The sequence below is a fragment of the Micromys minutus genome (assembly GCF_963924665.1).
Source record: "Micromys minutus genome assembly, chromosome: X".
Lineage (NCBI taxonomy): Eukaryota > Metazoa > Chordata > Mammalia > Rodentia > Muridae > Micromys > Micromys minutus.
The window spans coordinates 55,837,199-55,863,715 of NC_137970.1; the positions used below are offsets into that span (position 1 = coordinate 55,837,199).

The 26,517-nt window shown below is 36.8% G+C and overlaps 1 pseudogene across 1 annotated transcript; it reads left to right on the top strand.

Moving 5' to 3' along the window:
- Positions 1-16,758: 16,758 nt before the first annotated feature.
- Positions 16,759-17,654, top strand: LOC308414966 (sphingomyelin phosphodiesterase-like; annotated as a pseudogene). The gene has a single exon. The product of its transcript is annotated as a sphingomyelin phosphodiesterase-like (transcript).
- The last annotated feature ends 8,863 nt before the right edge of the window (positions 17,655-26,517 follow it).

Consider the following 26,517-nt stretch of genomic DNA (forward strand, 5'->3'; position numbering starts at 1 on the left):
AGACATGGATGTCTCCTCAGAGGCTCTGCCAGAGTCATATAAATACAGATGAGGATGCTTGCAGATAAACATCAGACTGAAAACAGAGACTGAAATGAAAGAGCTAGAGAAAGGACTGAGAGAGTTGAAGGGTTTGCAACCTCATGGGAAGACAACACCATCATCAGCCAAAGCACTGAGGTGGAAATTCATTAGGAGACGGAGCATGTTTATGGCAGCAAGTTGATGGGGGGAGGGAGGGAAGTGGTAGGGGAAGGATATATAACATTTGAAATGTAAATACAGAGAATATCCAATAAAATTGAAAAAAATAAATAAAATACAAACAATTCTTGATATCTTTTTCTTATATCAGTTGAGTAGAGGATATATAATATATGGTTCATGAGACTATATGTTTCACGATTTTTGTTTTTGAAGACAACATTAACTCCAGTTCCTTACTTCGTGTAATCTCAAGACCATTAAATGCCTTGTTGCTTTGAACTGTAAAGCCAGCCTAGTCCTAGGACAGCTGCAGTTTCAAATCAGTTGTTGCACTGGTTTTGAATTTCTTTTCTATTTGAGGCTTGCATTTCCTTGCATTATATTAGGTAGTCCTTTCCTGAGATTTACATGTTATACTCTCAATTCTAGATGTAAAGTAAAGAGAATATTTTAGGCCATACAGTTATTTTATTGTCGGGAGTTGAATCACAAACTAATAAAATTTTAATGATAAAAATTATACATCAGAGATACAGCTAATCTGTTGAAGACTGACTACATTAAACTATTCTCAATTTATTTTTCTAACTAAAATTTGATATTCCTAATGTTGAATGTAAATGATCTTTCTAGGAGAAAAATACTGTTCATAATATCAGATCATTATAAGTGTCAAATTATCAAATAATAAAATAGGCCTAAGGATTATCATATACAACTATTAGAATCATAAAAACAGATCTTACTCCATCAATCACTGATTCCAAGTCAACAGCATGAATATGACTCTAGTGTAGAAACTAAAAAATGGTTTTAATTTGAGAATCAACATCAATAATTTGAAATTTCTATCCATGCTAAACAGAGCACCATAGTGAGTTTTTTGAGGGTAAATTTCTACTTAGCATCAAACCTGTGGGGAAAAATGGATAAACTTTGTGATAGAATCTCTTAATAGTTGATAATTTTCAATGCTTTAAATCGGTTTAAGTCCATGATTATTGTCTAGACTATTAATTTTGTTGCTTAAAGAATTAAATGTTTTAATAGTACTATTCCCATTTCAAAAAAGAGAGAGAAATATGTGTCCGATAATTAAATGTTTTTCCATAGCAGTAATTAGTGCTTGAGCCTAAAGTCTTAACTGACTTGTGACAGTTTCTCAAACTTAATAAATATTTTACTCTAAATTCTTGTTAAAAGTATTGCCTTGAGTCAGATGTGGATTGATACCTGTAATCTCAGCACAGAGAAGTATAGTCAGAAAGGTCAGGAAGCAGACATAAGAATCAACTACCCAGGGAATCAGCCTGGACTACACGAGATTTCTTCTAAAAGTATTTGTGTTTTCTGTATTATTTCCATATTCAACAAATTAAAAATATGCAGTGGACTTGAAATAGTTTACACATACAGTGAGAAAGCATCAAGTGAATTTATAAATTGTTTACAAATAAAGATACAAAATAAATTAGATAAATGCTAATGTTGGTTTAAACTTGTATGTAATTAAACATGTGAATGTAAATACAGAGAATATCCAATAAAACAAAAAAAAAAAAAAGAAAATAAAAGACTATGGATAATAAAATGCAAAAAAGAGCCCTGGTTGGGGAATATATCAATATACTATGAGGATGACACTCAGGGAAAGAACTCATGTTTGGAACTTTTCTAGACTTTACCTTATATACTTTTATTTTATTACTTGTAATTTTATCAAACTAAGGTAATCATAACCAGAGTACTTCCTGAGTTGTTAGAGTGAATTGTGTAGAAAATAAAAGGGTTTAAAAAATAAAACCTCAAATTTGTAAAACTCTAGGCAGAAATGAAGGCAAATAAGGAACCCCAGTTATAGCTCATATCTTAAGTAAAAGCAGACTTGTAAATGATCTTTATCTTATGGTATCAATTTCTAATGCCATTTATTGTGTGTAATAATAGATGCCATAATGTAAATAGCTTAAAACAAAAACTTTGTTAAAAAACTCTGATATTTATTTATTGTATAGTATAAAGTCTTGGAAACAATTTACATTGGCTATGTGATGAAGTCAAGACCAATTTTGTTTTCTTATTTAATCCAATAAATTAACTGTTAAATTTGATATTGTGTGGGTTCCAATTTGTATAGAAGCTGGCACCACATTGGTGTTAAATTAATGCTAATTAGTAACAACATTAAAACCACATAAATCCTTCAAGCAACTTACAAAGCCCATGCCACCATCTCTTTATTTAAATTAACTTTAAACATTTTATGGGCTTAAATGTTTGGAGACTTTTCAGTATTTGTGCTTATAGGAATAAATGTTAAGCTTTTAGTTAAAAGACTGTGTTAAATCCCAAGCAGGGAAGTAGAATGAATAGCATAATGCACATAAAAGAAAATACATTTTTAAATTGTTTTCAATTTTCTTGGGAATTTAAATCTCATGAGGGGAGCAACATGAATACCTACTACATGTTGTTCTAATTAGAATCAACTTAAGAAGAATTATTTATCTTCTAGCAGGGATCAAATATTTTATACTAAATTATTGTTTGAATTGTGAAAAGTCGATTAACTACATGGTCTTTAAGGTAGAATTTTGTATTAAGATCTTGTCAGACTGGATGCTGTTATTAACTTTTGAGTATGCATGTTCCATTTTAGCAATAACCCTTGCACTCAGCAGGCAGGTACTTGTTATACACGCATTAAGCGACCTTTTATTAAATGCCATGTTGAAAAAAGAAGCCTTATAACCACATTTGTCCTTGATCAGTTTTATGTCAGGTTGCCTTAGATTTACCTATGATGAATCACATCTATTGCTACTGAAATTGACATGAAGAAACAAATATATTTCTGATAATTATAAAACCTATTTTAAAAGAGGGACTAAGTTTTGAAAGAGAAAATTTTTTCATCAGTGTAATTCATGTCTTTTAGAAAAAGAATCCTAAAATGTACAATATGTCTCCAAAAGAAACCAAAACTTGACTCAGAGTCATACCAGCTATGCTGGTTATTATATTACCTTTGTGAGGCTGTATAACAAATGAGAAAATTTAAATTACAGAAATTTATTATCATGTAGATAATTGGCATGTGAGATTGGGCATGTGAGATCAAGGTTTTAGTGGGTTCATACTTTTTCAGAAGGGAAAAGACTTTTTTAGGTCTGTCACCAAGTTTGTAGTACCTGTTTTAGGACTAAACTGCATGATTGATCATCAAATTCCCTACCTGTAGAAATCAGTCATAATGACTTATTTCAGTGTACTCCTAGTGTGGTCTCATCATAACTTACTTAGTTATATCTTTAACAACTTTATTTCCAAATAATGTAACTTTCTCAGACATGTAGGTTGTAACTTTAATGGAAGTGGGAATATGCCCTTCAACTCATATTAATTAGGAATTAATAATCTCTAACACTTTAAGTATATACTATAGTTTGGGTCCCATGTTTAAGTAATTTTATAAAGTATTTTATTTAACCTTTACTATATTGTCTAGTTGCCTTTAGTGTATATATCTTATACAGTAGCCCCTAAGGTTTAAGGAAACTGAACATTTGCTAACAAATTGGATCAAGATTAAAACTCAGGTAATCAGTTACCATAACCCCACTGTTAAGCATCATGGACTGCTTATAACCTAATTACCATCAAATTCGTGATGACAATCACAATAAGTAACAATAGGTTATGGAGTTTTGTAAATTTCTGAGATATATTTAATCAACAACTCACAGGAATATGTTTCACCCCTGGCACAGAATTTTACTTAGTTTATGGATTCAAGGGTGGTTCTACAGCCTATAAACTGTAACCCCAAGGAAACTATTTTATGTGAATATAAATATGTTATATAGGAAGCTTATAAAATAGTAAATTCTTTATGACTTCTGCAAACATCTTTTGTCTTAGCTATCCTTTCCATAGTCTCCTCTGTCTTACTCTCGCATTGTTCTTCCCACATAATCCTCCATTTTCATTATTTCTCTTTTCACTTCAGAGCATCAACATTATGCCATATAACCACTTGAATATCTTTCTCCCTTTTCCATATAAGTGGTCCTTTCTAGTTTCTTCAGTTCTATGAGTATTCCAAGTCGAACATGCAAACATAAAGATTTGATATTAAGTTATACCACATATGAATCAAGACATGCAAAATTTATGTTTCTTAATATAGGTTACTTCACTCAGTGTAATACATAGTGGTACTGTTGTATTGATAAAGACACAGCGTACTTGAGACCTAAAACATGAAGAAATAATATTTCCACTTAACAGAAATTTTCTTCCACATAGGTGAGCTTTCAGAGCATTAGAGGGTGCTATATAAGCTATTGAGAAAAAAAAAAATACCCACAGCCTCAGTCAAATGTAGACTCTGTCAACTACAGTAATGATTAGTATGGCAAAATATGGGTTCAATTGTGACACAAATGTTATAGGACTTATCAACCTGTTTCTGATTGGAGTAAAGACATACCCCCCAAAAAAGAAAACCGTAATTCTGTCCCCAATGCATGGTTGAGGTAATCATTGGCCTTAGGGATCAATCTACTAATATTAATTTAGTAAGTGAACTTAGTATCACATTTTATACTAAATTAATATTTCTATATACACAGAATAGTGATGTTTTGGGCCACATCAAAGAAGTTTCTTTGTGTGGATTATGGTCAATGCAGAAACACATGACTGTTCAAAGTGTCAGTGGAGCAATGAGCCATATAATAAAATCTTTCCTCTGACCTAAGGTCCAGGGACTATCATGAAAGTGTGATCATAAAGATCCTAAGAGGCAGATGTCAATAAGGACCAGTGCAGAAAACAACATTTTCTGCATATGAAAGGACTGCTGCACTCATAACTCATTGCAGTTGTAGTTGCCTGTACAACTACTTAACTCAAGGCTCTCAGCCACATATGTTTGCTAAGATATATTCGTGAGAAACTATGCTAAATGAAGAGCTATTGATATTTGATGGTATCTGGGAAAAGGAGTGTCAAGTTTCTTTAAAAGTATGGTTTTTAGGTTGTCCATACTCCAGTGAATTCTTTACCTATGTGTATATGAGTAGTACAAATTAGACTCACTGAATTATCAAAGGAAGCAGTGTAATATGAAGATAATGAGAAACATTTTACCATCATTCCCTAAATTCAATGTCCTTATCACACTCCTCTTGTCACTGCTCAGTGATTTATTCAGAAGGAGAAGTAGAAAGAGCCATAATTGGTAGACAACTAAAGGAAAACATTTTCCAGACCCAATAGAGCATATTGACCTCACAGAGACTACGAAAGCGTTCACAAGACCTACAGAAATTCAAGGCAGATGAAATTCCACAAAAAGTCCTACCCCTAACCAAAAATATATTCATAATTGATAGCATTTGGGGGATGAAAAGCTCAGTTCTCTTCAAAAGAGTGACAGTTTAATATACCAACAACTCTCAGGGACAAGTTTCATGCTCATCAATAGCTTACCTACAGAAAAGGGACTCTATATTTTACTATTCTTATTTTTTAAAGCTGCAGCATGACTTCAGCTTGACTTGAGGCCTAAGCCTCATGGCAGAAGTGAAGCTTGGTTTAATCTGCCTCTTTTTAAATCACTTGAATTGCATGCAAAAAAGCCCATCAGTTTTGAGACAGGGATCGATCGAGATAACAACCAAAGATTCTGTAAATATCTTACTGCAGTTCAGGTGAAAAAGGTCAGAGACAAAATCGGATACTTATTCTATTGCTGTGATTAAGCATCTTTACCAAGACAACTTATAAAATGAAACATTCACTTTGGTGCTTATAGTTCCAGAGGGATAGAGTCTATGATCATCATGGAGCAGAACATGACAGCACAGAGGCAGGCTTTGTAGGTAGCTGGAACAGTAGCCTAGCATACACACCTTGAGACAAAATAATGAAGAATAGACTGATGACATGGAATGGCAGGAGCATTTTGAGACCCCAAATCATACTCCCAGTAGCACACCTCTACCAACAAAGTCATACTGAATAAACCAAATAAATATACAGTTCAACCACTAAAGATTAAGTACCAAACAAATAAACATATAGGTCCCATGCTCATTCAGACCACCATACTCCTTTGCTCTATGATGAACCTTGAACCTTGATGGGTGAGTATGTATATAAATGTCCTAAAGAGAACTTCTTACTTCACAGTCTCTTATTCTCCATAAGTTTATCAGTTGTAGGTCTTTGTGTTAATCTACACCTACTACAAAAAGGAACTTTTGTAATAAGGGGTGAGAGGTTGCATTAATCTCTATATAGAGAGAGATAAATCATAGATAATAATTTATTGCTATTTGTAGTTAGCAAAACCATAATACTAGGAGAGGACTTTTGACTTAGGTTGTAGTAAGTTTTTGATTTCTTAACTAAATAAAAATAATAAAACTAAGTTGTGATCTATAAATTTACTTTCTGGGTATCTATCCAAAATAATAAAAGCATCACCTGTCTATTCCAACAAACTTGTTTATAGACCTTGAAAGAAACAATCATCAAATTTATATGGAAAAAATGCAGAATAGCAAAAACAATCTTATAAAATAAAAGAACTCCTAGAGGTATCACTATGGCTAATTTCAAGTGGTACTACAGGCAAATAGTAATTAAAAACTGCATGATATTAGTATAAAAATAGAGAATTTTGTCAATGGAATTGGTGAGTACCAGTCTTAGCCTGGTTTGGGTCCTGACGAAGGGGTGTTTGAGAGCAGTAGAAAAATGACTCAGAGTCATAAATGCAAGCTGACAGCTCTGTATTCTGTTCAAGATAGATCTCTGCTCTGGATAGCTCTCTCTTGAAGACCAAAGCCCAGTCTTTTACTTTACATAAGATACTTTCCTTGAGATTTGCATACCAATTTAATCATTTACTCCAAGTTCCCTTTTGATTATCTACCAGATCAGCATTTTATGACCTTTCTCTAAAGACAGAGCCACATGACCAATGCTGCTGAGTTCTGATGCTTGCTGGAGTTGGAATATGAACCTATACTTCTATTATAATTTCACCACTTTTCTGTTTTTCAACTCCGTAAATGTCTAAGTTTGGCTGCCCTAGAAATAGCTCAGTAGACAAACCTTGAACTCAGAGATATGCAAGGCTTTGTCTCCTGAATTCTGGGATTAAAACAACAATATACCAGTGTAAGACTCAAAGTGAGTCTTAACTACCCAGAAACACCCCACTTCCAAGTGAGATGCAAGAACAGAGTTTGATGCAAATCAAGAGACTGATTTTTCAGTGCATCAGGGTTGGCCCTCAATCAGCACCTCATGACAAGTGACTAGAAGGCAAACCTGAATGGCTATAATAAGCAGTTTTAGTAGTTTTAAGGGGTACAGGTTATATCAGCAAGATTACAGTATGAACTTATTGGCTAAGCACATTGACATTTAAATGTATTGACTACCAAACATGGGCAGATTATGAGACACATTCGAACTCTGTCTAAACCCAGAGAGTCAGGTGGCTATTAGTCAGTACATTTCCTGGGTTTTTCTTAGAATGTTCCTGCTCCTCCTGAGAACTTTGAGTGTAGAATGAAACTTGACCTAGCCTTGACCAGAGGTGGGAAGCTAGATGGAACGTGGACTTGGCCTAGTCTTGACCTGGGGCAGGTGGATATAAATTTCACAAAAGCCTCTAAGGTCCTTCACTAGAATGCCTAGACATAAGCTTATTTTTTTACCTAGAATTTTCTCTGTCCCAGCCGAGCCTAGAACTCAGAAACCTGCTTGCCTTTGTCTTCAAGAATTAAAAGTATGAACCACTATGTCTGGGCCTAACTTTTTCATACTCCTCAAGGCCTTGATCAAAAGCCTGTGTCTTCCAGCCTCAATATCTGGATCATAAGTTTGCCCTCCATTTCTAGATTATAGCTCATTCTAGTTTAAAAGTCCAAACCATTTTTTTGTTCTACTTCAAACACAAACAATAAGCTTAGCTGGGTAGAATTATGCCCTGAGATCAGCACTCCCTAAATCTCTTTAACTACTCCCTTAGTGTCCATCTGGCAAAGCTGGCTTATAAGTGCAGCGGCCTCTATTCTTTCAGACCTTTGAAGCCCCTCATACAATTTATATTGCATTCTTATATTTTGCATAGTTGAAAAATCTTGTAAAGAACAGTTCTTATAGTGATTTATATATTCTTTTCTTTAGCTTTTCATGGTTGTTTTATATATTAAGTTCTCAATCCACAAACCCTCTACATAATAGCATTACATCCAATAGACAAAGATACAAACTTTCCTTCTATATGAGATAAAAGACCTATAGAATCCCTTAAAATATTCTATTCATATCTACTTAAAGCCAATTAAGTCCACCTGCATCCAGATCATCCTTCTCAACTACCATCTTGATCTATCCTGCAATATCTGCTCCACTTCCATTTTCCTAACTTTTTACTGCCTACCTCTCCACTGTCCAATCATTTATCACCCTAACACCAATCCACATATCACCTTTACTGTTTACTTTTAAAAAGATTTATTTTTAAATGTAAGCTGTGTACAACTATTACCACTTGAAAATATTCTAAATGACTCAAAGTTAATAGTCTTAGATAAGCTATAAAGCAAAATTATATTTCAACTCCTTTAGAAATATGAGAATGTCCAAAATATCTAAAAACATAGGAAAACTAACACAGTTTCCAGAGCTGAGACACTGTAGAGACAAATCTCCACCAACAATCCCCTGTTAACAGTATGTGAGAGTAAGTCTTCAGCCTTCTGGCCCATGATCATTGACAGACACAAAAAACCTTGAAGGCCTGATAATTTTGGCTAAGCAAAGATTACCAATCGACTGTTTTGCATAAAGTATCTCAGTATTAGTTTGTATATGTAATCGGCAGTTTCTGCCCAGTGGCTTCATAGCCACAAAGCATACCACACCTGAAGGTAGAAATCATTAATTTATTCATTAAATCCACAAAAGGGGAACTCCAAGGAGCAGATATGTCTCAATGAAAGATAAATAATATTAAATGTCATAGTTTATGGATTTCTGGTGTTTTTGAAAACCATCTAACTAAAATAAGCACTTCTCCAAACTCTCAGGATATTTGGCTCTGGAAACAATGGATATCCAGGGACACAAGCCTGGTGAGACTGCACTGTGAGTAGCCGGGGCACAGAGAGGGCTAGACCTAGAGTGCAGAAGGCACAGCCCTCCAGGTGTTCTAGGGGAGCAGGAACTCTGCTGAGGGGCTAGGTGTCTGCCCAGAAAGTCCTTGTGTACATATCAAACACTCAAGCCATTTCCAACTAAAATATTAGAGATCCAGGGACACAAGCCAGATACACAGGAGAGAAAAGAACCAGTCACTGATCACAATAACACGTATAATCAAAGACAACATAATGGAAAGAGGAAAGCAAAAGAACTTACACAATGGAAACCAAGACAACCTGGCAACATCAGAACCCAGCACTCCCATGATAGCAAGCAGTGGATTGCCAAACACTCCAGAAAAAGGAAGACTCATACCTAAAATCATACCTCAAGATGATGATGGAGATCTCTGAGAAGAGCGTGAATAACTCACTTCAACCAGAACGGGGTGGGGGAACCATAAAGAAATAGAAGCTTTTAAAAAGGAAACACGAAAAACACTCAAAGAACTCAAAGAACTAGAGGAAAACAGAACCAAAGAGATGAATGAATTGAAGAAGGAATTTAAAATGGAAATGGAAACAACAAAGAAAACACTAAAAGAGACAATCTTGAAGGTGGGAAAACAAAAAGAGATATCAGGAGTCACAGATGCAAGCATTTCCAACAGACTACAAGAGATGGAAGAGAGAATTTCGGGGGCCGAAGACAACATTGAAGACATAAACTAAACAGTCAGAGAAGATGCAAAAACCAAAAAACTCCTAGCACAAAATGTCCAGGAGATCTAGGACACATCATGAAGGCCAAACCTAAGGATAATAGGAATAGAAGAGGGTGAAGAATATCAAATAAGAGGAACAGTAAATATCTAAAACAAAATTGTAGAAGAAATCTTCCATACCTTTAAGAATGAGATGACCATAAGCATAAAAGTAGCCTAGAAAACACCAAATAGAGTGGAACAGAAAAGAAATTCTTCCCAACACATAATAGTCAAAATGCCAAGTGTCCAAAGCAAAGAAAGAATACTAAAAGCAGTAAGGGAAAAAGCTCATGAAACATATAAAGGCAGACCAATCATAATTACACCGGATTTCTCAACAGAGACTATGAAAGCCAGAAGATCCTGGACAGATATCATGCAGAACTTATGAGAACACAAGTGTCAGCCCAGGCTGCTATACCCAGCAAAACTCTCAATCACCATAGATAGAGAGACCAAGATAGCCCAGGAAAAAACTAAATTTACAAAATATCTGACTACAAATCTAGCACTAAAACGAATTATAGGTGGAAAACCCAATACAAGAAGAGAAAATATATCCCAGTAAAAACAAGAAAATAACTACGCAAGAAAACCAAAAGAAGAAAGACACACAGGCACAATTCTACATCCAAAAGCAAAAGTAGCAAGAAACAGCAACCACTCTTCCTTAATATCTGTTAATATAAATGGGACACAATTTTCCAATAAAAAGGAATAGGCTATCAGACTGGATATATAAACAGAATCCAGCATTTTGCTGCATACAGGAAACTCATTTCAGAGACAAAGACAGACACTATCTCAGAGTAAAAGGTTGGGAATACAACTTTCAAGTAAAGGGCCCCAGGAAACAAGCTGGAGTAGCCATTCGAATATTGAATAAAATAGATTTTGAACCAAAAGTTATCAAAAAAGACAAGGAAGGACACAATTTACTCATAACAGGGAAAACTTACGAGGAGGAACTCTCAATCCTTAACATATATGCTCCTTTTTTTAACTTCATTTTAAAAACCAAAAATAAAAGAAAAAATTTTAAACATTTTGGCATAAATGTATACAAATACCTTTTTGTCAGTGATTGGCTTTCTTTTTCTTTTTCTTTTTTAAATTTGACACTCTGCATTAAGATCTTACTAGTTACAATGAGCAGAAAGTACATGTAAAATAGGATGTAACGCAGAATTAGTCAACGTTTTCTTGGTGAGTAAGGATTGAGCATAATGTTTTTTTTGTTTGTTTGTTTGTTTTCTTCTCTATTCTTTTCTGTTTTTCTTACACGTCACACAGTCTGTGAGTTTTTTCTAGGGCAGTGCGAGACTCTGGGGTTAGCATCCCTCTATCAGTGACTGCATATTATGTCTGCTTTTTTGTGACTGGATTATGCCACTAAGGATGATATTCTTTAGATGTAGCCAATTTCATAAGAATTTGGTTAAGTCATTGTTTCTGGTGGCTGAGTAGTATTCCATTGTGTAAATGTACCACAATTTTTGTATCCATTCATCTACTGAAGGACATCTGGGTTCTTTCCAGCTTCTGGCTATTATAAATAGAGCTGCTATGAACATTGTGGTACATGTATCTTTGTTGTATATTAAAGTGTCTCTGGTGTATATGCCCAGAAGTGGAATAGCTGGGTCTTCAGGTAGTACTATATCCAATATTCTGAGGTATTGCCAGTCTGATTTCCAGAGTGGTTGGATCAGTTTACAACCACACCAACAATGGAGAAGTGTTCTTCTTTCTCCGCAACCTCGCCAGCATCTGTTGTCATCTGTGATTTGGATCTTGGCCAATCTGACTGGTGTGAGATGGAATCTCAGGGTTGTTTTGATTTGCATTTCCCTGATGGCTAAAGATGTTGAGCACTTCCTTAGATGTTTCTCAGCCATTCGATATTCCTCAATTGAGAACGTTTTGTTTAGTTCTGTACCACATTTTTAATAGGGTTGTTTGATTCTCTGGTGTCTAGCTTTATGAGTTCTTTGTATACCTTGGATATTAGGCCACTATCTGATATGCAGTTAGTAAAGATCTTTTCCCATTCTGTTGGCTGCCGTTTTGTTTTCTTGACAATGTCCTTAGCTTTAGAGAGACTTTGCAATCTCATTAAGTCCCATTTTTTAATCTTTGACCTTAGAGCTTGAGCCATTGGTGTTTTCTTCAGAAAATTTTCTCCTGTGCCTATGAGTTCTAAGATTTTCCCTATGTTCTCCTCTAATAGTTTCAGTGTATCTGGTTTAATGTGGAGATCTTTGATCCACTTACACTTGAGCTTTGTACAAGGAGATAAGAAAGGGTCTATTTTCATTCTTCTGCATGCTGAGTGCCAGTTGGACCAGCACCATTTGTTGAATAGGTTGTCCTTTTTCTATTGAACGTTTACAGCTCCATTGTCAAAATTCCAGTGACCATATACATGTGGGCTCATATCTGGATCTTCTATTCTATTCCATTGATCCACATGCCTATTTCTGTACCAGTACCATTCAGTTTTCAGCACAATTGCCTTGTAATATAGCTTGAGGTCAGGGATAGTGATTCCCGCAGATGTTTTCTTGTTGTTGAGGATGGATTTCGCTATTCTAGGTCTTTTGTTGTTCCACATGAAATTGCACATTGATCTTTCCAACTCAATGAAGAACTGGGTTGGAATTCTGATGGGGATTGCATTGAATCTGTAGATTGCTTTTGGTAGGATGGCCATTTTTAAAATGTTGATCCTTCCAATCCATGAGCATGGAAGATCTTTCCATTTTCTGAGATCTTCCTTGAGTTCTTTCATTAGAAGTTTGACGTTCTTGTCGAACAGGCCCATCACTTGCTTAGTTAGAGTCACACCAAGCTATTTCATAGTTTTCGTGACTATTGTGAAGGGTATCTTGTCCCTAATTTCTTTCTCCACATGTTTGTCCTTTGAATATAGGAAGGCTACTGATTTGTTTGAGTTAATTTTATATCCAGTCACTTTGCTAAACTTGTTTATCAGCTGTAGGAGTTCTCTGGTGGAATTTGTGGGGTCACTTAAGTACACTGTCATGTCATCTGCAAAGAGTGATGTTTTTACTTCTTTCTTTCCAATTTGTATCCCTTTGATTTCCTTCTGCTCTCTAATTGCACCAGCCAGGAATTCCAGTACTATGTTGAATAGGTAGGGGGAGAGTGGGCAGCCTTTTCAGGTCCCAGATTTTATTGGGATTGTGTCAAGTTTCCCACAGTTAAGTTTGATTTTGGCTGTTGGTTTGCTGTATATTGCTTTTATTATGTTTAGGTATGGACCTTGGATTCCTGTTCTTTCCAGGACTTTTAACATGAAGGGGTGTTGAATTTGGTCAAATGCTTTCTCAACATCTAGTGAGATAACCATGTGATTTTTGTTCTTTGAGTTTGTTTATATGGTGGATTACATTGATGGATTTCCTTATATTAAACCATCCCTGCATCCCAGGGATGAAGCCTACTTGGTCATGGTGAATGATCATTTTGAGTTGTTCTTGGATTCGGTTTGCAAGGATTTTGTTGAGTGTTGTTTCATCAATGTTCATAAGTGAGATTGGTCTGAAGTTCTCTTTCCTTGTAGGGTCTTTGTGTGGTTTAGGGATGAGGGTTATTGTAGCCTCAAAAATGAGTTAGGTAGTATTCCATCTGATTCTATCTTTTGGAATAGTTTGGAAAGTATTGGTGCTATGTCCGCAATAAATGTCTGATAAAATTCTGCACTGAACCCGTCTAGACCTGTGTTTTTTTGGTTGGGAGGCTCTTGATGACTGCTGCTATTTCCTTAGGTGTTATGTGATTATTTAGATGGTTTATCTGGTCCTGGTTTAACTTTAGGATCTTGTATCTGTCTAGGAATTCATCCATTTCCTCCAGATTTTCCAACTTTGTGGAATATAGGTTTTTGTAGTAGGATCTGATGATTTCTTTAATTTCCTCAGTTTCAGTTGTTATGTCTCCACTTTCCTTTCGGATTTTGTTAATTTGTATACTCTCTCTGTGCCCTCTAGTTAGTCTGGCTAGGGGTTTATCAATCTTGTTGATTTTCTCAAAGAACCAGCTCTTGTTTTTGTTGATTCTTTTGATGGTTCTTTTTGTTTCAATTTGGTCTGTTTGTGCCCTAAATTTGATTATTTCTTGCTGTATACTCCTCTTGGGTGTATCTGCTTCCTTTTGTTCTAGAGCTTTTAGCTGTCCTGTCAGGTTGCTGATGTATGCTCTCTCCAGTTTCTTTTAGGAAGGGATCAGAGCTATGAGTTTTCCTCTCAGTACTGTTTTTATTGCATCCCATAGGTTTGGGTATGTTGTGTTTTCATTTTTATTGAATTCTAGAAAATCCTTAATTTCTTTCTCAATTTCTTCTTTGACCCTGCTATTGTTTAACAGAGCATTGTTTAGTTTCCATGTGTATGTGGACTTTGTGTTGTCTTTGTTGTTGATAAAGACCGGCGGTAGACCATGGTGATCTGAGAGGATGCATGGGAGTATTTCAATCTTCTTATATCGATTGAGGCTCGTTCTGTGTCCAATTATGTGGTCAATATTTGAGAAGGTACCATGGCATACTGAGAAGAAGGTGTATTCTTTTACTTTAGGATGATATGTTTTGTAGATAACTATTAATTCCAGTTGGTTTATAGTCTCTGCTAGTTTTCCAGTCTCCTTGTTCATTTTCTGTTTCCATGATCTGTCCATTGATGAGAGTGGGGTATTAAAGTCTCCCACTATTATTCTGTGGGATGAAGTGTATTTTTTGAGCTTTAGTAGGGTTTCTTTTATGAATGTGGGTGCTTTTGTATTTGGAGTATATATGTTAAGGATTGAGAATTCCTCCTGACAGATTTCCATGGCAATGTGTATAAAGTGTCCTTCCTTGTCTTTTTTGATAACTTATGGTTGGAAATTTACTTTATTTGATATTAGGATAGCCACTCTAGCTTGCTTCTTGGGGCTGTTTGCTTGGAAGTTTTTTCCCAACCTTTTGCTCTGAGATAGTATGTCTCTTTGTCTCTGAAATGAGTTTACTGTATGCAGCAAAATGCTGGATTTTGTTTATGTATCCAGTCTGATATCCTATGTCTTTTTATTGGGGAGTTGAGTCCATTTATTTTAATAGATATCAAGGAATAGTGGTTGCTGTTTCCTGCTATTATTGCTTTTGTAATTTGAGTTGTTTCTGTGTCTCTTCTTTTGGTTTTCTTGCTTAGGAGTTTTCTTGTTTTTACTAGGATGTAGTTCCCCTCATTGTATTGGGTTTTCCCCCTATAATTCGTTGTAGTGCTGGGTTTTTGGTCAGATATTGTGTAAATTTTGATTTGTCTTGAAATATCTTCATCTGTCCATCTATGGTAATTGATAGTTTTGCTGGGTATAGCAGCTTGGGCTGGCACTTGTGCTCTCTTGGGGTCTGCATGATGTCTGTTCAGGCTCTTCTAGCTTTCATAGTCTCTGTTGAGAAATCGGGTGTGATTCTGATTGGTCTGCCTTTATATGTTACCTGACATTTTCCCCTAACTGCTTTTAGTATTCTTTCTTTTCTTTGGGCACTTGGTGTTTTGACTATTATGTGTTGGGAGGAATTTCTTTTCTTGTCCATCCTATTTGGAGTTCTGAAGGCTTCTTTCATGCTCGTGGTCATCTCATTCTTAAGGGTAGGGAATTTTTCTTCTACAATTTTTTTGAATATATTTACTGTGCCTCTTAGTTAATATTCTTCTCCCTCTTCTATTCCTATTATCCTTAGGTTTGATCTTCCTATTGTGTCCTGGATTTCCTGGACATTTTGGCTTAGGAGCTTTTTGTTTTTGCATTTTCTCTGACTGTTTTGTCTATGTTTTGAATGTTGTCTTCTGCCCCCAAGATTCCATCTTCCATCTCTTGTAGTCTATTGGAAATGCTTGCCTCTATGACTCCTGATTTCTTTTTTTATGTGTTCTACCTCTAGTGTTGTCTCTTTTAGTGTTTTCTTTATTGTGTCAATTTCCGTTTTAAATTCCTTCTTCCATTCCTTCATCTCTTTGGTTCTGTTTTCCTCTAGTTCTTTGAGTTCTTTGAGTGTTTTTCTTGTTTCCTCTTTAGAAGCTTCTATTTCTTTATGCTTTTCCTCCTGTTCTTGTTTAAGGATCTCTATCATTATCTTGAGTTATGATCTTAGGTCTGCATCTTCTTTTTCTGGAGTGTTTGGAATTCCGATGTTTGTTGTGATGGGAGAGCTGGGTTTTGGTGTTGCCACGTTGTCTTGGTTTCCTTGGGATATGCTCTTTTGCTTTCCTCTTGCCATCTTGTTGTCAGTGATATGTTCTTGTCTTTACCTTGTATCTGGTCTGTGTCCCCAGATCTTTGCTGGTCCAGGTGGCGGATGGTCTGAGCCCTGTTCTGTGCCCCAAAGCCACTGGGTGGGAACAGAGGTCCCAATGTTGGGTTCTTGGTCCCTGGATCAGGCAGGGCAGGGGCATGCTTTCCGTGTGCACTTGGCAGATATCTCTCTGCCCCCTGGCTATGCAGATCTCTATCTCACCAGGTCTTTACCTTTGGGAACTGCTGGTCCAGGTGTCAGATGGGATGAGCCCTGTTCTGCACCCCAAAGCCACCGTGTAGTAACAGAGGTCCCAATGCTGGGTTCCTGGTCCCTGGATCCATGGCTTTATGAAGCCATTACCAAGGCATGGGAACCCTGGTTACCAACTGATGCCCTTCATACCCTCAGAATTGGAGGCTTCTATTCCCTCACCCCATGCCCTGGCCTCTGCCTCATCTCTCTCAATATGAATTTTTCTTCCCGTGAGAAGTTTTGGCTTTTGATCAACTCCACAGATCCTGCTGGACAACTGAAGTGGCTGGTGGAGGAGCTTCAGGATGCTGAGAACCGAGGAGACAAAGTGCATAGAATTGGCCACATTTCTCCAGGACATTGCCTCAAGAGCTGGAGCTGGAACTATTTCAAAATCATAGCCAGGTACGAAAACACTCTGGCTGGTCATTTCTTTGGCCACACTCATGTGGATGCATTTGAGATCTATGATGAGGAGACTGTGAGCCGGCCACTTGCTGTGGCCTTCCTGGGACCCAGTGCTACAACCTTTATCAACCTTAATCCCAGCTACGGAGTTTACCAAATAGATGGAAACTATCCCGGAAGCTCTCATGCGGTCCTGGACCTAGAGACCTACATTCTGAATGTGACCCAGGCCAATGCACCAGGAGACACACCAAACTGGAAGCACCTCTACAGGGCTCGAGAAACCTATGGACTTCCAGATGCAATGCCTGTCTCCTGGCACAACCTGGTCGATCACATGAAGGATGATGAGCAACTCTTCCAGACCTTCTGGTTTCTCTACCATAAGGGCCACCCACCTTCAGAGCCTTGCGGCACACCCTGCCACCTGGCCCCTCTGTGTGTCCAGCTATCAGCCAGTGCAGACAGCCCTGCCTGTGTCGCTACTTGATGCCCAGTGGGAGCCTTCCAGATGCCCATAGCCTGTGGTCATGGCCCCTGTTCTGCTAGTGTGTGGAGTTGAGAAAGTTCATGTAGTAGGAAAGGGACATATACCCAAGTACTGCTGATCTACCTGAGGCAAGTTTTAGGAGAAGGAGCCAACCAGGCCAGGGAAACAAGCCTTCTCATGAAAGCTTGTCTGGCTACACTGGGGGATGTTTTGGCTGTCCTACTTATGCCCAGTATCTGGATTACCCCTGAGGCTGATGTCTCTAAGGCCACGAAGCTGAGGTCTCAGGTGGTGTTCTGGACAGTCAGAGAAGCTATTGCCTCAGCCTGTGCTGTGCACCTCTGCATTCTGTGACCTGATCCTGCCAGGCTGTTCAAATAAAGAGACTCACACTCCAAAAAAAAATATTTTTAACACTAATGGTTAAACTCACTTGGGGGATCAGGAAGTAGCTGCTTTTCTGATATCTTTACTCTTTGGGAGACAGCTGATCAGCCTCTTACTGTACTCTATGTTCCATATTAAGTCATTATCTAAGCTATTCACTCCATTAATTCAGCTACTTTTATTAGCAAAGTTTTGGTGCCTGGTCCTGTAGTAGTGACAAGCATTTCTACTGCTAATCTGACAGATAATGACTCCATTAAGTGTTGAATACTAATTGGTTTACATCAGAGGCCTGAAATTAATTGATGTAAATAAATTAGCACCTGAGCATGTATCACCCCAGCTTTAGACTTTCAAAATACCAGTGGTTTTAAAAGCATAAATCTTCAGTAAAATGCAATGCCTAGAAACCTTGTGAATAATTAAAATGTGGGGATGAATCAGAATATCAAAAAAAAGTACAAAATTTGTTTACACCTGTTTCTAGTCAAGGTGGTATCTGTCCTATTATGCCTTAATATCATATAGTTAGATTTCAAACTACCCCCCAAAGAATATAATTATTACAATTCTTCCTGAACCTACTAGCTGTAATTCTAATGCTTTAAAATGTCAAGTAATATGAATTATAGAAATAAATGAGTAAGTTTTTTATGTCTAAATTTGGAAAAAAATTCATAAGCTCAAAGTCAAATCTAATAGTACTTTACATTCACAACTAATATTAATTCCTATCCTATGTGGGACATAAACAAAAATATTTATGGATGGAGATACAGAAAATGAATATAAAAATAAAAATAATTTTATTTTACCACAATACTTGCATTTGAAAGTTTTGCACATTCCTTTACTATAACTATTTTATTATTAAAAATTAGAAATATACTTAATATCCTTAAATCTGTTTTTTGATATCTGGTTGTTCTTCACTTCCAAATGGAAAACATGATAGTTTCTTCTTTTTTATTGGATACATTCTTTGCATTTCCAAAGTTACACCTTTCCCCCAAGCTCCCATTCAACCTCACCCTCCACTTGTCTCCACAAAGGTACACTCTCTCTCAATCACCCTCTCCAGCTCAGTCCATTGGAATACACCTACATTGGGAAAACATACCAAAACTGGATCAAAGGCCTCTTCTCACATTGAAGCCAAACAATGTTATCTTCTGCTACATATGCATCTGGAACAATGGATCTCTCTCCATGTGTGCTCAATGGTTGGTGTTTTAGTCCAAAGGAATTGTGGAGAGTTTGGTTGGTTGATAATGTTGTTCTTTCAATGAGGTTGCAAACTTTCAGCTCCTGAAGTCCTTTCACTAGGACCTTCATTAGGGTCCCTGTGATCTGTCCGATGGTTAGCTGCAAGCATTCTCAGCTATATCTGTATGAATCTGGCAGAGACTCTGGGAAGGCATCCATATCTGATTCCTGCCAGTAAGTACTTCTTGGCATCAGCAATAGTGCCTGGGTTTGGTGGCTGCATATGGGGTAGATCCCCAGGTGAGGAATCCTCTGAGTGATCTTTACTTCAATCCCTGTTCCAATATTTGACCTTGTATTTTCTCCTGTGAGTGTTTTCTTTTCCCTTCTTAGAAGGACTGAGTTTTCCACATCTTTGCGCTCCTTCTTTTTGAGCTGCATAAGCACTGTGAATTGTTTCTTGGTATTCAGAGCTTTTTGGGACTAGTATCCACTTATCAGTGAATGCATACCATGTGTCTTCTTTTTTGACAGGATTACCTCATTCAGGATGATAGTCTCTAGTCACATCTATTCACCTAAGAAGTTCATGAAATCATTGTTTCTAATAGCTGAATAGTACTCCATTGTGTAAATATACCACAATTTTTGTATCCATTCATCCACTGAAGGACATTTGGGTTCTTTCCAGCTTCTGGCTATTATAAATAGGGCTGCTCTGAACATTTTGGTGCATGTGAATTTGTTGTATGTTGGAGCTTCTCTGGGGTATATGCCCAGAAGTGGAATAACTGGGTCTTCAGGTAGTACTATGTCCAATTTTCTGAGGAACTTCCAGACTGATTTCCAGAGTGGTTGTACCAGTTTAAAACCCTACCAACAGTGGAGAAGTGTTCCTCTTTCTCCAAATCCTTGACAGCATCTGCTGTCATCTGAATTTTTGATCTTAGCCATTCTGATTAGTGTGAGGTGGAATCTCAGGGTTGTTTTGATTCACATTTACCTGATGACTAATGATGTCTAGCACTTCCTTAGATGCTTCTCAGCCATTCGATATTCCTCAATTGAGAACATTTTGTTTAGCTCTGTACCTCATTTTTTAATAGGATTGTTTGATTCTTTGGTATCTAACTTCTTAAGTTCTTTGTATACCTTGGATATTAGGCCTCTATCTGATGTGGGGTTGGTAAAGACCTTTTCCCAATCTGTTGGCTGCCTTTTTGTTTTCTTGACAGTGTCCTTAGCCTTACAGAAACTTTGCAATCTCATTAGGTACCATTTGTCAATCTTTGACCTTAGAGCACAAGCCATTGGTGTTCTGCTCAGGAAATTTTCTCCTGTGCCTGTGTGTTCTAAGGTTTTCCCTCCTTTCTTTTCTAAACTTTCAGTGTACCTGGTTTAATGTGGAGATCTTTGATCCACTTGCACTTGAGCTTTGTACAAGGAGATAAGAAAGGGTCTATTTTCATTCTTCGGCATGCTGAGTGCCAGTTGGACCAACACCATTTGTTGAAGAAAGCCCTGATATTTTACTTAGCCCCTACCATAACAGAGAAGATCCACCTCCTTGAGTAAGTATAGCAGGTAAATGCTTAATTTCCAGTATGAACCATGTCTCATGACTACAAAATTATAACCAGTGAATAATTGTGTAACCTATGATTTTTATATACAAGTACCATAAAACCTAATTTCCAGATTCTTGATTATATATAGCCTCTTAAATGTGAACTAACCCACTAATGTATTTATGTGTTCCTCAGCCTGAGGAATAGCCAAGGAACATTTTTTCATAGTTGAAGAAATATATAGAGCCTCATTGCAAATGTGAAAAGTTCACAAATACACACAGTCAAGAGAATCTTTGATAAAGAACTGAACTATATGTTGAAGAAAAGAAGTCACTTTGTGCTCCACAACTCTGCCACTTGTGTTCTTTCCTGGGGCATGAAGAATGCTAAAAGATACATCTTCAGAAGCAAGAATAATATGTTTAGTGACTCAGAGATAATGAAATGTGCCAGGCATAACTGCAAAATTGTTCTCACCTTGTCTTCTCTGGAAATCAAATGTAATTATCTACCGCTTTCCCTTTGTTCTCCAGACTCCAGAATTTCATGTCAGAACAGAATTGTCTAAGTGTTTCTTAGATCTTCAAGGTCTGTTCTCATCTGCCTTCATTTATCTAAGTAAATGTTTCTAAATCCCAGAGTTCCAAATTTTGTTGAACAGAAGAAATGAGAAGTACTATATATTTGAGTAATATAATAATATAGTAAACTAATCCTTTGTGCTTTAACTTTTCCTTATCTCTCTAATATACTTCTAATTTACAGACACTTTTATATAAGCTTCTTTATATGTAGCCTTTAAATTGTTATAGTACTAATATATTTCTTCCATGATTTACTCAGAACAAATCAAAACTTAAAACATTGAAATTAGTAATTAGATGAACACAAATACTTGAAGATTCAAGACTAACACTTGAATATGAGGGAACATCAGACATTTACTTACTAGAAGTGTTGGGGGGAAGACTAAAGACCCTGAAATGGATAGAAATTCCACAGGAATTTTGAGCAGGGAATATATCTTCTTAGGTTTCCTTTCTCATTGTGTTGACACAAAATTCTTATTCCCATGTGAATTTATAAGTATTCATTTCACATTTTGCTTTTGAATTTGAAATTTTGGAAGCATAATTTATAGAATGGTTGTTTTATTGTTTCATTCATACCCAAGGACAATAAGAAAATTGCCTTGGTACAAACCTATGGAGACTCACCAGGACTCATGGACATTAAAAAGCAGCTCAATTTTGGAAACTGCAGAAATACAAAGCACAGAGAATTAAATATCCTGTAACCTTTGTTTCATGACACACTACCTAAACCAATGATTCAACCACACATATGTTATGATATTGCTCAGGATTAAATATTTAATTTAAAATAGAACCCATCTGTATTCTTCTCCATCAGACCATTTTGTATATTTTTGTCACGGAACATTTATAGTAATTAAAGATTTCAGTTAACTTCATAAAGCCATGCATTAACATGGTCAAAAAGCTCTTTATAAAAGAGGTACATAGCAATTGTTGCTAACATAAAGAAATAAGAAAAAAACTAATTATTAGGACTCAACATCCATTTATTCAAATAAAGGCTTCAAATTTCAGTCCTTCATTGTTTTGTCAAATCTTTTAATAGTCAATTATACTTTCTTGTTTAAAGATGTTGAACATAATAACTGGCTTTAAATTTAAATAAAACATAGGTATTGTTAAAAACACAAAAATGCAGAGCTGGTATCAGAAGCTAAAATGAAAAGTAGGGAAGTAACAACCTTTACAATAGCCACAAGTAATATTAAGTATCTTGGTGTCACTCTAAACAAGAAAGTGAAAAATATGTATGACAAGAACATCAAGACTCTGTCGAAAGAATTTAATGAAGATATCAGAAAATGGAAAGATCTTCTGTGTGCACAGATTGGTAGGATTAAAATAGTGAAAATGGCCATCTTACCAAAGGCAATCTATAGATTCAATGCAATACCCATCAAAATTCCAACACACTTATTCACAGACATGGAAAAAGCATTCTCAACTTCATAAGAAAAAGCAAAAAAACCCAGGATAGCTACAATAAACCTGAATAATAAATGAATTTCCAGATGTATGACCATCCCTGACCTCAAGCTGTACTGAGCAATAGTATTTAAAATACATGGTATTGGTACAGAAACAGACAGGTTGATCAAAGGATGGAAACTGAAGAGCCAGAAACAAACCTGCACACCTATGGACACTTGATTTTGGACAAAGAAGGCAAAACGATATAGTGGGGAAAAAGCATCTTCAACAAATGGTTCTAATCTAACTGTATATCTGCATATAGAAGAATGCAAATAAATCTGTTTCTATCATCCTTCACAAAACTTGCATCCAAGTAGATCAGAGACCTCTACATAAAACTAGATATATTAAATTGAATAGAACAGAAAGTGGGGAATGGCTTTGAATTCATTGCTATAGGAGACAACTTCCTGAGCAGAATACCAAGGGCTTAGGTTTTAAGATCAACAATTGATAAACAGGACCTAATGAATCTGAAAAGCTTTTGTAAGAAAAAGGACCATATTCTGTAAATCGATAGGACAAAATAGTAACCTAATGTTTGGGAAAGAATCTTCAAAAAACCTGCATCCTACAGAAGGCTAATATCCAAAGTTTATAAAGAACAAAAGAAATTAGACAGCAACAATGTAAACAGTCCAATTACATATGGGGTACAGAGCTAAACAGAGAATTCTCAAAATAGGAATCTCAAATGGCTGAGAAGCACATAAATGTTCAAAACCCTTAGTCATCAGAGAAATGCAAATCAAAACAAACCTGAGATTCCATTTTATACCCATCAAAATGGCTAAGATCCAAAACTCACAGGTCAGCACATGCTGGTGATAATGTGGAGCTAGAAAAACACTCTTCCATTGCTGGTAGAAGTACAAACTAACACAACCGTGTTGGAGATTGATTTGCTGGTTTCTCAGAAAACTGAAAATATTTTTACCTCAAGACCTAGCTATACTAATCCTGGGCATATACCCAAAAGATGCCCCATTATACCATAGGGACACTTGCCTAACTATGTTCATAGCAGCCTTATCCATATTATCCAGGCACTGGAAACAAATTAGATGTCATCAGCTGAAGAATAGATAAAGAAATTATGATGCATCTAGCAAAAATATTATTCCATTATTAAAAACAAAAATATCATGAATTTTGTAGGCAAATGGATGAAAATTAGGAATGTCATCCTGAGAGAGATAATATAGACTTAGAAGAACATGCACGGTATGTACTAATAAGTGGATATTAGCCATAAAGTGCAGTATACTCACACTATACTCTACAGACCAAAAGAAGCTAAACAAAAATAAAGGCCAAAGAGAGGATGCTTGAATCTCACTTAGAAGAAGAAATAAAACATTCATAGAAGACAAATTGAGCGAGGTAACTAGATGAGAGAGCGGTTGGGTAATGGAATGCAGGCAGTTCAGGATCAAGTGTGGTGAAAAGGAGGAGAGAGGGCAAAAGGGTCAGAAGAATTAATGGAAATCTGCAGCTGGTAGAGTTTGGAATATGTGGAGCATCTTGAGGATATGCCAGAAACCTGGGATGGTGGAGACTCCCAGGTATCAGTGAGTGCCACCTTACATAAAATGCATATTAGTGGGGATATAGGACCCGAAGTGACCACCTCCTGGAGCTAGGCTGGACCCTCAGTTGTGAGATTAAGACACCAACCCACCCACAAAGCTCTATACCCCAAATTTATCCTATCTATAAGAAATGCAGGGACAGGATTGGAACATAAACTGGGGGAATAGTAAACCAATAACTGGCCCAATTTGAGACCCATCCCATGAGCAAGCACCAATGTGTGACACTATTAATACCTTGTTATACTTGCAGACAGGAGTCTAACATGGCTGTCTTCTGAGAGGCTCCACAAAGCAGCTTATTGAAACAGATACAGAAACCCACAGCTAAACATTGTATCGAACTTAAGGACTCCCATGGAAGAATTGGGGAAAGAATTGAGGGTCCTCAACAGCATAGGAACTCCACAGGAAGACCAACATAGTCAAGTGACCTGAAGCCTTAGGGACTCTCAGAGACTGAAGCAACAACCAAAGAGCATAAATGGGCTGAACCTAGGCCCCTAAAATATATGTAGTAGAAATGCAGCTTGGTTTTCAAGTGGACCAAGGGGCCAACTGAATGCTGTTGCCTGTCTGCTTATTACACTCCCCTAACTGGGCTGCCTTGTCTGGCCTCAGTAGGAGAGGATGTGCCTAACTCTGGAGAGATTTGATGTGCCAGTGTAGGGTAGTATCCAGGTGGTCCTCTGAGAGAAGAAGAGGAGAGGTTGGAGGAGGGAATTGTGAAGGCAGTACTGGAAGGAGGGCAGTGATTGGGGTGTAAAATTAATAATTAAAAGAAATATAATGAAGTTTTTTGTAATAGGTCTTAGGTTTCTCAATAAAAATAAACACCAAATGTGGAAAGCCGAGATAGCATTCGCCATCACAAGATGGCGCTGACTCTCCGTTGCAGCAGCCTGGCCCCTCCCTGTAAACAAACTGTGTGCACATGTGCAAGAGTGTGTTTGCGCCAAGTCTTTGCCCACCCCGGGGCGTGCCAGTGAGATCATGAGTAAGTGACCAATTAGACGTGGACACGCAGCCTTGGGGACTATATAGGGGACAGCTCGCAGGGCCTCGTGGTCTTCCTCTTCAAGATGCAATAAACGCTTTGCTACAGAAGGATCCTGGTATTCCATGTGCGTTCTTGCTGGCGAGACGGTAGCACGGGACAACCAAACATGATATTTTTAATAATATTCACACAGCAGTCTTGGGAATGAAAAGATTCCCTTTTTACCTTTTTTTCTTATTAAAATTTAATGGGGCAGATCACAAATACCTTTTGTATTGTTTTAACCTCACTGCCTAATATATCCTGATGCTAATTAATAACGTTTAAAATGTATCATTACTTAAATCTCTGAGTATCAACATGTTATCAGCTGAATAACTGCAACACCATTCACGAAAAGAGAAAGGAAATTATGACAACTCTTGCCCCAGATCTTGTCACACTCAGATGATGGCAGTCACAATTGGACTAATTTGATATTAAATTTTGAAAGCCATTCATTTCGTTTAGAAAGTGCTGTGCTCTGAAGCCTGATCAGAGTAACCTAAATTTAAGTAGCAGCTCAGAATATTTCCTCAAGTGTAAAAGCCAAAGTAGCTGGGTCTTTGAATTTAGGGAAATGATCAGAATTCAAAAGCTAGGATTTTGTTACTCCCTACTTATAGCAAAATGTTGTCAACTACATGATATATTTGAAATCTAATTATATCATTTGCAGAGTAAAACCCAAATTTCTGAGGAATTGAATATAACAAACACATGTTGAATTTTGCTTTGTAACACAAGGCATGTCAAATTCTTCTTTCATCAAGATATAAGCTCAGACAAGAAGGACTTAGGGCCTTAGAGTGCACCAGTAGTGAGGTTTAGCTGGAAATCTAACTTTCTCAATCCTTTCATTGGAAATGTGACTATCTAGGCAGTCCATATTTGCTGCAAACTCCATTTTTAAAGAATATTTCTATAATTTTAACATATTTTATCTTATACAGTGTATTGTTCAGAGGAAATATTGTTCCCCTCAAAATGAGCTACTGGTGTGAGACACAAATTTTATAGTCAAACAGACTTAACTTTGAATCTCCAGCTCCCTT